Consider the following 12,882-nt stretch of genomic DNA (forward strand, 5'->3'; position numbering starts at 1 on the left):
ATTTATGTCCCTTTACCACAGAAAGACTATAAAACTCTTCTCAATACGTTTAATACACCCTGTTTAGTGACTGATGTTTCTGTTTAAGCCCTAAAAGAACACATATTTAAGAATGAATCAGACTACGTTTATCTAGTTTTCCAAATTAAGGGGGAATGCATTCCCCAATTTAGATTTAAAGTACATAAATAAAATTTTAATGTATGCGTAGACATGGAACAATGAGGCCTAAATTGTTAGACATACACATATAATATCATAATTTTGTACCAATACTATTCTTCCAAATACATTACATAATACATCTTTTTTAAAAAAACAAATTTGCTTCGAATTTTTAAAATTATTTTCAAATTACCAGCTTTGTAGAGCAACTATGGAATCTGCAACAGCACATTAATAAATGACAAGGATACAATTTAATCTTGATATAAATTCTTATTCCATTAATGGATGAAGTTTCTTAATTTTCTTCTCTTTTTTTCACGTGCTATAATTTTTACTATGAGATACTCCTATAGAAACTAAATTCAAAGTTTGCTTAGAAAAGAAGGAAAAAAATAAAGCATTATAGTAAGCCACAACTGTGGGAACTTGATCTACAAGGGACTGGGAAAAGCACTGCAAATAAGTGATACTTAAAACTGATTTCCTCTAGGTGGCAGTATAGTCCCAGAACGTAAACCTTAACGTTAATGAAAAACTAAGAGACGGCAAAATAATTGTTTATGCCAGTCCATACTATTTATACATTTGAAAGATTTTTCTTTTGAAAACTGAGCTAAATTTACAACTGTGAATGTTCATCTGCAGATGACACAGTGGATTTTGTACAAGAAAGAACAAAATGTGGCTATGATATATTTCAGCAAACACACATTGTTTTCCATGTCTTTTTTGGCACTGTAAGACCCTATTATTCATTATTGGATATTGTGATTTACCTTCTCCTTTATAGAGACATTAATGTTTAAAAAACTCAATAAACTTTATCTTAGATAATTACTGATATCCATTACAATAACTGGACTCAATTCAGCAATGCCCATTGGCATGGAGGCTTGAATTATATCTTTTTCACCAACAGTGTAGATTTGTTTAGTTAGAATAACACAGAATTTTAAAAGTAACACAACATACAAAGATTCTAATGAGTGTGTAGTTGATGTGTCTCACAAAATGTACTCAGTTGAAACACTAGACTCCCCATTCCCTTAGCCACAGAAAATTCTTCTCATTCTTCTCTCCAAATTGTTTCTTCAGTCGTCTATATATCATCCTGATGTCTCCCAGTGATCAGACCAGAAGTAATAGTGACATATCTTCACCCATAGATTTAATGCATTTCAGAAATTCATTACACCTTACCTCTTAATTTTTCTCCAAACTTTATTCTGAAAATGTCAAACCCTCAGAAAATTGAAAAAGCAAAACAATGGACAGTGACATACACATACACATACATACATCTATTTCATCAGTTTTTAACATTTTATGACATGTTTTACCACTTTAAGCAAATACCTTGACATATAATTTTAAGTAGAATACATTTCTGAGTAATAGAAAATTGTTATTAATCAAAAACTTTGGTAGTGTAAATAAGCCTGACAGTTACTCATGAAGTCTTCAGTCTAATTATTATACTATATTACACATAAAGGGTTCCTGTTTGTATGTACGTATCTAGCTGCCCACTGGGATGATTTGTAGTCCCCAGAAAGGGCTGGAGATCTGAACACAGAGCAATCAGGGAACACTAAGATGATAGGATATTTGCAAACGCTTTCAGAGCTCACATTACAGAGCCAGCACATTACTCTGTAATCTGAGGAGGGAGAAGGTTAGATGACCTGGGTTACCAACCTATAAGGGTCTGGAAGACATCACTGGAAAATTCAGAAAAAAAATGGTTCTGATGATCTCACAGACAACTCCTTCTATTTATGGAAAAATGTAAAGTGGTCCCTCTCTGATCAAACGAGATCAGAAATTTTTTTCTTTTAAATGAAACTAAACTAAACTCTATAATGGAAGTGATCCTGCCTATTAAATAAATGAATACACTGTATACTTATTCATTAACAGTTTGAAATGGCTGACAAATTATTAGCCTGTCCTGGGCACCAAATCTTAGTCCTATTCAATTTTCTTCCATAGCTCTATGGCCAACTATACTGACCATGTCTCTCTCACAGTTGAAGGTTAAAGTTCATGTATCAAAGTTCTCCAGAGAATAAGATTGAAACTGCCCACTTTTTTTGAGGCTTTATTTTGCACTTTGTCCAAACATAAAAAGAAAAATTTCTCTCTTTGCTTAAGTAAAAGGTTTTTGGTTTTTTGTTTCTTTTTAATAACTCAGGAGATCTCTACAGTAATTATGAGTTTAAAATACTGTTTTATCAGAACGGACATCATCACAAAATCTACAAACTATAAATGCTGGAGAGGGTGTGGAGAAAAGGGAAACCCTCTTGCACTGTTGGTGGGAATGTAAATTGATACAGCCACTATGGAGAACAGTATGGAGTTTCCTTAAAAAACTAAAAACAGAACTACCATACAACCCAGCAATCGCACTACTGGGCATATACCTTGAGAAAACCGTAATTCAAAAAGAGTCATGGACCACAATGTTCACTGCAGCACTATTTACAATAGCCAGGACATGGAAGCAACCTAGGTGTCTTTCAACAGATGAATGGATAAAGAAGATGTGGCACGTATATACAATGGAATATTACTCACCCATAAAAAGAAACAAAATTGAGTTATTTGTAGTGAGGCGGATGGACCTACAGTCTGACATACAGAGTGAAGTAAGTCAGAAAGAGAAAAACAAATACCATATGCTAACACATATATATGGAATCTAAAAAAAAGAAAAAAATGGTTCTGATGAACCTAGGGGCAGGACAGGAATAAAGACACAGATGTAGAGAATGGACTTGAGGACATGGGGAGGGGGAAGGGTAAGCTGGGATGAAGTGAGAGAGTGGCATGGACATATATACACTACCAAATGTAAACTAGGTAGCTAGTGGGAAGCAGCTGCATAGCACAGGGAGATCAGCTCGGTGCTTTGTGACCACCTAGAGGGGTGGGATAGGGAGGGTGGGAGGGAGATGCAAGAGGGAGGAGATATGGGGATATATGTATATGTATAGCTGATTCACTTTGTTACACAGCAGAAACTAACACACCATTGTAAAGCAATTATACTCCAATAAAGATGTTTAAAAAATACTGTTTTAGTTTCCTACTTGCCTCTGTAACAAATCACTACGAACTTGATATTTTAAAACAACACAAATGTATTCTCCTACTTTGGGAAGCCAGATGTCCAAAAGCAGTTCCACTGGGCTGAAATCAAGGTGCAGGTAGGGCTCTGCTCCCTGAGGAGGCTTTAAAGGAGAATCCTTTTCATGTCCTTTTCCAGTTTCTAGAGTTTCCTTCCTTCCTTTCCTTGGCTCATGGTCCCTTCCTCCATCTCTATAGCCCAAAGTGTACAAGTTCTCACTCTGATTTTGCTCTGCCACCTGGCCTTCTCTTCTGTTTGTCAATCTCCCTCTGCCTGTGTCTAAGGATATTTGTGATTGCGTTTAGGGCCCGCTGAGATAATCCAGGATAACCTCCCCATCTCAAGCATCTTTATTGGAGTATAATTGCTTTACAATGGTGTGTTAGTTTCTGCTTTACAACAAAGTGAATCAGTTATACATATACATATGTTCCCATATCTCTTCCCTCTTGCATCTCCCTCCCTCCCACCCTCCCTATCCCACCCCTCTAGGTGGTCACAAAGCACCGAGCTGATCTCCCTGTGCTATGCAGCTGCTTCCCACTAGCTATCTATTTTACATCTGGTAGTATATATATGTCCATGCCACTGTCTCACTTTGTCCCAGCTTACCCTTCCCCCTCCCTGTCCTCAAGTCCATTCTCTGCATCTTTATTCCTGCCCCTAGGTTCTTCAGAACCACTTTTTGTTTTTTTTAGATTCCATATATATATGTTAGCATATGACATTTGTTCTTCTCTTTCTGACTTACTTCACTCTGTATGACAGACTCCAGGTCCATCCACCTCACTACAAATAACTCAATTTCATTTCTTTTTATGGCTGAGTAATATTCCATTGTATATATGTGCCACATCTTCTTTATCCATTCACCTGTAGATGGACACTTAGGTGGGGGCCATTTTTCATCCTACCACAAATACTTTCTTTGTGTGCCCATTTTGAGAAACTGACTCAGTTATTACCAATAGAGAAAAATGAAGCCAGTTCCAAATTCTTCATTTTTCTTCATTAAACTGCCATGAGAAATTTATCCTTAGCCTCTGTTCTGGCAATGATAGAAGATGCTGAATCAAGACAGTAAAACTGACTGAGGAATTCTGCTCTATCCTCATAAATCTTCTTTTTTTTTTTTTTTTTAACATCTTTATTGGAGTATAACTGTTTTACAATAGCGTGTTAGTTTCTCCTTTACAACAAAGTGAATCAGTTATACATATACATATGTTCCCATATCTCTTCCCTCTTGCGTCTCTCTCCCTCCCTCAAAAATCTTCTATGAAATTCCCCTCTCTCTAATTACTCCCTCTCCTCTCTATCTAGAATCCTTATTTTCTGTATGCTTCTACTCAAAATACTTCTATGACCATTTAACAGAGAATTTTAAATTCTTCCTCTTAACTCTGTGATTTTTCCCCCTCTTTTCTTTAAACTTTCAAGGAATCAAGATGGCTTTATGTGTCATAATTTTCACAAGAAAGGTAACCCACTTGCCCTTATAAAAATGTCTTTCAGACTTAAGGAGAGTCCCAAGGGGGCACCCTCAGTCCACTGCTGTTTGCAAAGTACAAACACTCCTTAGGTGATCTCAACCATTCTCTCTCTACGCTGCTAATTCCCAAATGTCTATATTTAGCCTTAGCCACTGCTGTGAGCTATAGTTCCATGTGATTAACTGCAGGATAGACAAATCCATTTGACTCACTCTCAAGAACTTCAAATTCTACATATCCAAAATGGAACTGTCTCTTGTCCCTACATACAAATGCCTCATCTTCCTTTACGCTGCGGCTCAGTTAAAAGTGCCACTATCCATGAGAAACTGAGGCAGAAATCTAGGAGTCATTTTGGATTCTTCCTTTCTCCTTCATCTGCCAGTCGGCCACCCTATCTTTATAATTCATCCACACCATCTCTGCTCATTTGTTCTCCAAAATATTTTTCAATTCTTTTCTCTTACTCTGATCCTTTTAACACTGCCTAGCTGGATTTTTCCAGAACTTAATAAAGGACTTAGGTATTTTCACTTTGTGAGACTTTCAGTATATTAACAAGTGAAAAAAAAAAAAAGCCAAATCAGTTAAAAAACATAACGTATGTATTAAATATTTAAGTTGAATAATGCTCTCAATACATGTAAAATTGTGCTATTCATGAGACAATTATAGGACTTATAAAAAAATTCAGACTGTATTACAATAAATACAGCTAATATTGGAACACAAATTTAAAATCATTTGATAATGTATTCTTTCAAACCTGTCAGTGTTTTTCTGAGCCTGAATGTATAATCTCATGTGGAGATGATATCAAAAATCTATATTTGAGGTTCTCCTTGAATGTGAGTCCAATACTACATGTCCTTCCTGTAACTTCCCTCTGCACTGCTTCTCCCTCCTTGATGGGACCTGAAGCTTGATCAACCACAGCCTCCTTCCCCGTCTCAAATCTCTCCGCCAGCTAAATCTCAACTATCTCCCCGCCCCACTTATAACAATCAGTAACCTGCAATCTTCTCAGCATGGCATCCTCAGCCAGCCTTCTGGGACCAGTCTCAGATTGCTTTGCAGACTCCTCTTCTGTCTCTGCTGCTTCCCAAATTTTAAGTTCTAGGATTACAAATTACTTGCTTTTCTGAAAAAACAATGCTTTTTCTTACTTCTGTGCTAACATTCATGATGCCCCTCCGGTCTACCATCTCTGCCCCTGACTGCTTCTCAGGCAAGAATCCTGCACCGAGAGCATCACCTCCTCTAAGGCTCAGTGCCCCTCTGCACCTCAATTTGCCCAAGGTATATCCTTGGCAATTTCCACGCCAGCAGCCTGGCAATATTGTGTGTTCTTTGAGTGCAGAAATCATATCTTACTTATTTTTGTGACCAGATGCCCTGCAGGTCACCTAGCCCAGCGTAGAAACATGTAGAATATCAAATTGAACAAAACTGAGTCAAGTGAACTTGAAGGTGAGGCTTCCACATCTTCTAACCTCCACCAGATGGCACTATTTTATTTTCAGTGGAGACCAAATCACAAAACTAGGAAGAAGTACAGTGTTCAGAGCATTTGTATATACCCATGCACATGTATGTTACGTTATGTAGTGTGGAACTCTTTTCACTGCTACCCATTTATATTAATGCAAAATACGGACAGTCAATTTAGGTACTTCCTTTTTGATCTTTACAAAAGCATAGTTGAAAAAAATATTATTAAATTACTGGGCAGTTGATTATAGTCAATCTTCCTAAACAGACGGGACCTGATGTCCTTTTCATTTATAGTGTTATCACCCAAAGGTTTTCAAGAGTAGAACTGACAGTGAATTTCCACTCTTGAGATGATTCGAGTTATTCCCAACTAGAGAGACAGGAGGATGGAAAGATTGGGGGGCTTTATAAGCAAAGAGCCCTTGCTTTGTACAATTTTAAAGATTCATGATCTCAAGTATAGAAGTTGGATAATGATGCTTACCTTTAAATTGATATTAAAAGATTAAACATTATGTAGCCTATAATACATTTAAAATACTTAGCACAGTGAAGAAACTGAAGATATGGATGATGATTATTATTAGAGAAATAAGATGGATCAAGAAACTTACGAAATTCATCTGGTCTTAAAGTTTGTTAAAAGGTAAACCGAGGGCTTCCCTGGTGGCGCAGTGGTTGAGAATCTGCCTGCTAATGCAGGGAACACGGGTTCGAGCCCTGGTCTGGGAAGATTCCACATGCCGCGGAGTGACTAGGCCCGTGAGCCACAACTACTGAGCCTGCGCGCCTGGAGCCTGTGCTCCGCAACAAGAGAGGCCGCGATAGTGAGAGGCCCGAGCACCGCGATGAAGAGTGGCCCCCGCTTGCCACAACTAGAGAAAGCCCTCGCACAGAAACGAAGACCCAACATAGCCAAAATACATAAATAAATTAATAAACTCCTACCCCCAAAATCTTCAAAAAAACAAAATTAAAAAAAAAAGGTAAACTGAGGCATATTAAAAATTTAAAGAGTTTATTTGAGCAAAAATCAGTGGCAATAGGGCAAACTACCACACAGGAAGTAGTTAGGGGCACTCTGCAGAGAGGAGCCAGGAAGAAGATTTATAGAGATAAAGGGGGGAAGAAAAGCAAGGAAATTGATTGGCTATAGTTTAAAGCCTACTTGGCTGTGTGCGACTGGTTGTCCTTAGCATTTTAATTTCGTAACCTTGAGGCATTTACAGGCTGAGATTCTGGTTTGCTTTTTAGGTAGACTGCCATGGCATTAGAGCCACCTTTGTCTAAAGGCCTCCTGGCTTGATTAATTTAGCAAGTTTTAAAAATTCAAACTGCTTTTGCTTTCAAAAGACTGCCTGGGCTAGAATCTGTTTCAACCACTGTTTTGATGTGTAACACGTCACCCAAGCCTATTATTCTCAGCTGTAAAATGAACCTTGTAGCAATCTCTGCCACATCTGACTGCTAGAGGGACTGACTTAAAAATTAGCTATTAGTTTAATGGTAATGGTGGAGCAAGAGTGGTAGAAGTCTGGGATGTAGCAAATTATTTGCCCAAAGCTCTATCCATTAATCCCAAACCATGCTCTAAACCTGAGATTTCAGTTCAGAATGCCGACCCCACCAGTGGTGCTGCGTGCAGATAAATGGTGTTTAGCCGTTTCAATAGAGTTCAAAAATTGAACTTAATGTATGTTTTCTGCCCTCTATCTCCTACAAGAAGGTGATCTTTCTCTTTAAGGAAGCAAAGCCCTTTCGACTCATCTGGATATTTACAGGGCAAATGCAAACATACAGGTACTGCCTTAATTCCTATGCTGGTGTTTCCCCTAGTTGAGTGGAAAAATTGTTTAATACCAATGTCATTGATAGCAATGATCTGTTTGGGAGTTCTGTCCTTCCTACTTAGAGATTAGGCACTTCTTTCTTAAATAAGAAGCAGAAGAAACCTGGTGCCTTTTTAAACAAAAACTTAACTACCAAGAAAATTATCCATCTTACTTATTAGTCACCACTTCCCACTTGGGTGTTGACTACTAAGTATGCAGACTGCCTACCACTTCCAGGGCTGGAAGAGAAAGCACGGGGAAGTGACTATCTGAGCAATGAATTTCTCCTTCAATAATTAGTTAATTCCTAAAATTCCACAGTTAAAGATTCATTCTTCGGGCTTAAAACCTTTGGCCCCTGGTAAACATATACAAGGGCAGGTACACTTGAAGTCTTATCAGTTATTTGCATCTAAATATGAGTAATCTGATCAGATCCCTTCCTCCTTAAGGTTTTGAAAAGGTAAGAATGGAGGAAGCATAAAGTCTCCAAAAGCTGGAGGGCAAGGGGGAGGCTGTTGTGGGTACACTAGTTACTTGATTTTAAATACCCTCAACCATGCCCTGAAGTTCATATTTTTAAGACAGTTACTCACATTTTATAGATAAAATGAAGCTCAGATAGGCCATGTAAAATCAAGTGACAGAGCTTACACAGGCATACCTCGGATACAATGCAGGTTCTGTTCCAGACCATGGAAAGAATGCAAGCCACATGAATTTTTTAGTTCCTTAGTGCATATGAAAGTTAAGTTTATACTGTACTGCAGTCTAGTAGGTGTGCAATAGCATTATGTCTAAAAGGAAAACAATGTACATACCCTAATTTAAAAATACTTTATTGCTGAAAAATGTTAACCATCATCTGAGCCTCAGCGTGTCATCATCATTTTGCTGATGGAGGTTAGTGCCACAATGTTGATGGCTGATCAACGTGGTGATGGCTGAAGGGTGGGTGGCTGTGGAAATTTCTTAAAATAAGACAACAATGAAGTTTGCTGCGTGGATTGTCTCTTCCTTTCATGAACCATTTCTCTGTAGCATGCAATGCTGTTTGATAGCATTTTACCCACAGTAGAACTTGCTTCAAAACTGGAGTCTACCCACTCCAACCCTGCTGCTGTTTTATTAATTAAGCTTATGTAATATTTTAAATCCTTTGTTGTAATTTCATCAATCTTCACAGCAGCTTTGCAGGGAGAGTCTATCTCAAGAAACCACTTTCTTGGCTCATCCATAAGAAGGAACTCTTCATCCGTCCAAGTTTTATCACAAGCTTGCAGCAGTTCAGCCACATCTTCAGGCTTCACTTCTAATTCTAGTTCTTTGGCTGTTTCCACCATATCTGCAGTTACTCCCTCCACTGAAGTCCTGAACCCCTCAAAGTCATCCGTGAGGGTTGGAGTCAACTTATTCCAACCTCTTGTTAATTGTGATATTTTGACCTCTTCCCATAAATCATTAATGTTCTTAATGGCATCTAGAATGGTGAATGCTTTCCAGAAGGTTTTCAACTTACTTTGCCCAGATCCATCAGAATCACTATTTATGGCAGCTATAGCCTTACAAAATGTATTTCTTAAATAATAAGACTTCAAAATCGAAATTACTCCTTAACCATGGGCTGAGAATTGATGTTATGTTAGTAGACATGAAAACAATATTAATCTCCTTATACATCTTTATTAGAGCTCTTGGGTGACCAGGTACATTGTCAGTAAGCAGTAATAGTTTGAAAGGAATCTTTTTTTTCTGAACAGTAGGTCTCACCAGTGGGCTTAAAATATTTAGTAAACCATGCTGTCAGCAGATATGCTGTCATTCAGGCTTTGTTAGTCCATTTATAGAGCACAGGCAGAGTAGATCTAGCCAAATTCTTAAGGGCCCTAGGATTTTCAGACTGGTACATGACCCTTGGCTTCAACTTCAAGTCACCAGTTATATTAGCCCCCAGCAAGAGAGTCAGCCTGTCCTTTGAAGCTTTCAAGCCAGGAACTGACTTCTGCTCTCTAGCTATAAAAGTCCTAGACGGCATCTTCTTCTAATATGGCAATTTATTCTACATTGAAAATCTGTTTTTTAGTGTAGCCACCTTCATTAATGATCTTAGCTAGATCTTCTGGATAACTTGCTACGGCTTTTACATCAGTACTTGCTTTATTCACCTTGCACTTTTATTTTATGGAGACCCTTTGGCTTTTTTCCTTAAACCTCATGAACCAACCTCTGCTAGCTTCAGACTTTTCTTCTGCAGTTTTCTCACCTCTTTTGGCTTTTGTAGAATTGGGAGTTAGGGCCTCACTCTGGATTTGGTTTTGGCTTAAGGGAATCTTGTGGCTGGTTTGATCTTCTATCCAGATGGCTAAAATTTTCTCCATAACAGTAGTAAGGCTTGGTTCACTTTCTTATTCATGTATTCACTGGAGTTGCACTTTTAATTTTCTTCCAGAATGTTTCCTTTGCATTCACAACTTGTCTAACTGGCACAAGAGGCCTAGCTTTCAGCCTGTCTCAACTTTCAACATGCCTAATCACTTCTCAACATTTTCACTAACAGTAATCATTTCTAACTTTCGATTTAAAGTGAGAGACTTGCGACCCTTCTTTTACTTGAACACTTAGGGTTATCAATTGGTCTAATTTCAACATTGTTTTGTTTCAGGGAATAGGCAAGCCCAAGGAGATGGAGAAAGATGGGGGAAAAGCTAGTCCATTAGATTAAGTTTGATTAAGTTTGCCATCTTATATGGGCATGGTTCACAGTGCCCCAAAACAATTAAAATAGTAACATCAAAGATCACTGGTCACAGATCACCATAACAAATATAACAACAATGAAAAAGTCTGAAATATTGAGAGAAGTACCAAAATGTGACAGACACAAATTGAGCAAATGGTGTTGGAAAAATGGCGCCAATAGACTTGTCTGACGCAGGGTTGCCACAGACCTTCAACTTGTAAAAAACACAGTATCTGCAAAGCGCAAAAAAGCGAGGTGCAATAAAATGAGGTATATCTGTATTCAGATGAAATCTGTATCTCTAAATTATACATATTCAAAGTGCAGACTGTGAGACCAAGGGAAGACTGACTTTATCAATGCCACAGTTCTGTGCTGAATGCTCTGTCTCACCCTTTTTATACTCAGACAAGGCTGCCAGATTATGGACAGTTGAAGGAAAAGGAACTCTAAATAAAAAGCCCATGTTAAAATGGCAACCACAACGTTACAGCTCTTCTCCATACATCTAGACCTTTCTCCCTTGTCATTCCATACATGTTATTAAGTTTAATTTAATATATGTAAGAAACTTGAAGGATGTGTTTCAAATTCTAGTCTATCTTCCTACAGCTATGAGGGTTCACAGAAAATATCAAAACCAGGAGTTAATCACTTTAGGAACTTTTCTCCACAACCAGAAACTATTTCATTTGCTATCCAGCTTTTTCTCCCCCAACTCAAAGCAACTACCACGTACAAGAGACGTCATAAGGGAACCTAAAATGATACTATTCTGCTTTCTTTCACAAAACTGAATATAGAAGTTGAAAGTGACCTCTGTTAAGACTCTTGAAGAAATTTCACCATCAGAGCTTGACATATCTAATAGCATTTTGCACAAGTGATGGCTCTATCATGAAGTTTTCAGCATTTCTGTCATTGTGTTTGACAAGTGGTAAAACACATTTCTACTAGTAAAAGGACAAGAGTGAATGTATCAAAATCTTTTGTAAGCCAGTAACGTTTGTTAGTGCAATGCTAGGCCAGATCTCATATATCACCTTTAAAAGTCAACCATTTTGTTAAAATTCAACAATGATACCTGTTCAGTACTCATGATCATGGTGCAATTTTCTTATTTGTCTACTAATGTGGCTTTCTAAAGTGCTTTCTTCAGTTGACTAACCGAAGCAACTAAAAAAACCTTTTTCGAGTAAAGAATTTATGGAATGTGGCAAGGCTTATTTATTTGTTCACTGGTTTAATTCACTCAATAAGTAATATGTTACCAGCCTACTGTGCATAAGGCAGTATGAGTTGACAAATATGTGTAAGATATGTGTAAGTACAGGCTTTGGTCCCAAGAAACTTACAGAAAATTTACATATGAAAACAACCGCGAAAAGCAGTGTATAATAAGGGAGTAGCCAAATAACCTTGCCTTGCTAAGCATTCCACTAAACTATGGTAGGAGTCAAATGTCTACAGGAGGCACAAGTTGTTATAAACTAGTGAAATACTTAAAAAAAAAAAATACACACTTGAAAAGGGAAGCTGCCATTCAATCGAAGCCTATTTTTATCATGCAACTATGCAAGTGCAAGATTGTCGGGTCTTATTATTTTTCAAAAGAAAATCCAGATTTTTATGTGGAAATCTACCGTTATTTAATTAGTGTCATCTACAGATTTTTTAAAATACTGTGTATATTAAACACACACACACACAGGACAAAATAAAAATCAGCTTGCAAATTCTGTGGTTTTCAAAAGAGCAAGGAACCACATCTGACCAGCGTGTCCTAGAAAGACTGTGCCAAAGGCAATATTTTACTTGTGTCTTAAAGAGGAAATAAAATTATCAAAAGATGGTAGGAAAAATAAGCAATCCAAATGGAGAGAAAGCTTTCAAGAATGGGAAGGCACCTGGAAAATATATTTAGGAAGCAGATAAGTAGGTTTCTTTTTCTAATATCTTCAGAATTCTTTATGATGTGACCATAGTGAACTATTCATCTCTTAAAAATTGATGATGACAATA

Source organism: Physeter macrocephalus, chromosome 9 (assembly GCF_002837175.3).
Source record: "Physeter macrocephalus isolate SW-GA chromosome 9, ASM283717v5, whole genome shotgun sequence".
NCBI classification, from domain to species: Eukaryota; Metazoa; Chordata; class Mammalia; order Artiodactyla; family Physeteridae; genus Physeter; species Physeter macrocephalus.